The sequence below is a fragment of the Quercus lobata genome, chromosome 5 (assembly GCF_001633185.2).
Source record: "Quercus lobata isolate SW786 chromosome 5, ValleyOak3.0 Primary Assembly, whole genome shotgun sequence".
NCBI lineage: Eukaryota > Viridiplantae > Streptophyta > Magnoliopsida > Fagales > Fagaceae > Quercus > Quercus lobata.
In genome coordinates this window covers 16,616,531-16,619,508 of record NC_044908.1, presented here as the reverse complement: position 1 = coordinate 16,619,508, position 2,978 = coordinate 16,616,531, and positions in this window count along the sequence as shown.

Below are 2,978 nucleotides of genomic sequence, written 5' to 3'. Positions count from 1 at the left end.
TGATATTATTCTTTTACCCACTAATAAAGGTTAATAACAACCTGTCACTCAAGATTTGTTGTGAAAATATCTCTAAAACGTGATACTTGATTCAAATTGGCATGAATTTAGGGAGATATATATTATTTTATTTTTGGGGCTGATTGGTGTTGTTTTTATTTGGGCCTTTGGGTTGATTTATATTTGTTTGGGCAATTTTTTGGTTCAACCTTAGAGCATCTCCAGTAAATTAGGCAAATTTTTGTACTGTTTGGAGAATGAACAATGACTTTTACCTTTTAGCTACCCACTTTTTCAAATACACTTTCCAATAGATTCTATATCTCATTTAAATATTATTTCTTCATTCATTATTTTTTTTTTTAACAACTACACATCTTCCAACATTTTTTTATTCAATACCTTATTATTATAATAGAAACAAAAATATTTGAAGAATGAACAGTAGCCCATTAGACTTGATGAGCTACTGTTCATGAGCCAAAAAAAATTCAGAATATAGAAAATCCATTGAAAAATGAACAGTAGCTTATTTTGTGGTTTTACTCTTTAAAGTAGAAAGCATTTTGTGTTTAGCTCTCCTGTTGGAGATACTCTTAACGTGCCAAGATTTCAGAATGGTCAAATTTTATTTTTAGTGGACTCAAATTTTTTCATGGTTGCAACCTATGTAAATTTAAAATTATTTTTTAAGGTATATAATTTTTTTTTTCAAGGTGGTCAACAACACAGCGCTGTCCCTGGCAGCAAGTCAATCATTCCCTCACTGGTGGCTCACAATCATAGTTTGAGATAAATGCAATACCCTCGGTAATTATAACGAATGGTTGAGATTAAGAGTTGGATAAAGCAACTTTCATTCTCAACTATTAAATAAAAAATATTTTAAAAAGTAAAAATTTAAAGTTAAAGTTAAAGTTAAGAATGCAGAAAACTCAGTGAGAGAAATGTGGGAAATTGCATCAGGTGCAATACTAAGGGTAAGTATCGCACTTGTTCTCAATCTCACAATCACACAATATAGTATCTAGTGTTTTGTTAGAAAAAATAGGTAACTTTTGGAAACATCCCATTGGTATTTATGAAGTTTTGTGCCAAGTGACTTTGCTCAAATTTTAATTTCGACAGCTAAATAGTGTAGGGGTGGCATTAATTTAGAGGCAAATATTAATCCATGATTCAAGCTTAAAATATAGGAGCTCCCAATAGTTTCAAGTTAAATAAAAGATGTCGACCTATTTCTCGCCTCATGTTGCTAAATAATCTCCTTTACGAATCATCTTAGAGTGTCAATAAATAATCCCACCGTATATTCAACTTAGTAGAAATGTAAATGAAAGCCAAAAGATATCCATACGCTTAGAAAGTGGGTACAAAAAATTATTCCCCTTCTCAAATGTTTAATGAGGCTTTGAGCAAAAATCACCTCTAGGCCCGATCTTGGAACGTCAAAGCTTTATCTCAAGCTTTTAGAAACACCCTAATGAAATTAGTTTGGTAGTTATCCCCTCATAGGCTCATACACATTCACCCTTTTTATATCAAAAGCAGTTTGCTCTAAATTGATTCTACACTCAGAAAATTCAGTTGGGGAAAACCAAATAACTCTTAACATATATTTCCCAATATATTGGTCCAAAGTATGCCAGCCAAACGATTGTAGGGGATTGGTATTAGAAAATAGAATATTCAAAAATGTCTCTCTTATCTAAACTTTGGTGGTCTATAATTCAAATTGAGAAAAAGTTTGAGCACAAATCCTCAAATCAAAATACTTGAAATGTTAAAATTTTCTAAAAGCTCCCATGTGCAAACAAAGTTCTTGGCTATGGAAAGGGATATGGGAAATCAAACATCTCTTAGAGAAATGTGCTTGCTATCAAGTAAATTCTGGTCTTGATACTAACATTTGGAAGGATCCTTGGATTCCTTCCCAAATAAATTTTAGTCCTTTCCCCCTAGGAGCAGCACGTGATGATATAAATTAGGTTCCACAGTTAAAAAACTATTAGGGTTTTAGACCCTAGTTGAGTCAAATTCAATCAAACCTCTAGCCAATTAATTTAAGTGATTAATTATGCAATTAGATATTGTTTGTTTGTTTATACCCTTAAAATCAGATTAGTTTAACCTAATGAATTAACCGAGTAGTTACTTAGGTTAATTATTCAAATCTAGGTTAAACAGTAATAAATCATATCATGCAAAGCAGGAGAGTAAATAACACAACGATATGATCACCTAGGAACACTAATGAAACCAATCATTTCAAGGTAAAAACTTGGAGAGGATTTAACCTATCTATCCTCAAGGTAAAAGAAAAGCCACTATGATAGAATGGAAGTTTACAATAGATTTAAACCCTAAATCTAAAACTACCTCTTGAAAAGCTTACTAACATGACCTCGTGTAGCTCTGACTCCACAGATTCTTCTATCTTGAATTGCTGAACACAAACTCCCACTGAAAGCTCGGATTTGTAAGAAAACAGAAGAGTTTGTTTAGACCCACAATAAAAATTATGGCTCGATTGCTTTTACTCTAACTTAAACTAAGTGCGGAATAAGAGTAAATGAGCACAAACAACCGATAAAACTACCCTAAGCCATATTCACCCATATTCAACAATATAAAGTAAAGCTTAAGAGTAGGTAAGAGAGATATAAATACAAGATAACACCGAGACGTGTTATCGAAGACGAAACCAAAGAACTCGACAAAAAATCTCTCTGCCACCCTTTAAGCGGTAAATCAATCCACTAGAGAATAAGTTGGAGTACACAAATAACAAAAGACCATCTAAGCCTAGTCTACCCAATGTACTTGAGCCCTCCAAGCTCCTGCTACCAACTGGCTTCTCAAAACCTTGTCTTCTCTAGCTTTCTTGGATCCTGCAATTCTGCCCGATTGCATCCACCAATGATTGGCTTCTTCCAATGCTTCCCAGCAACACCAAAACCTCACTTTACACTCAGATT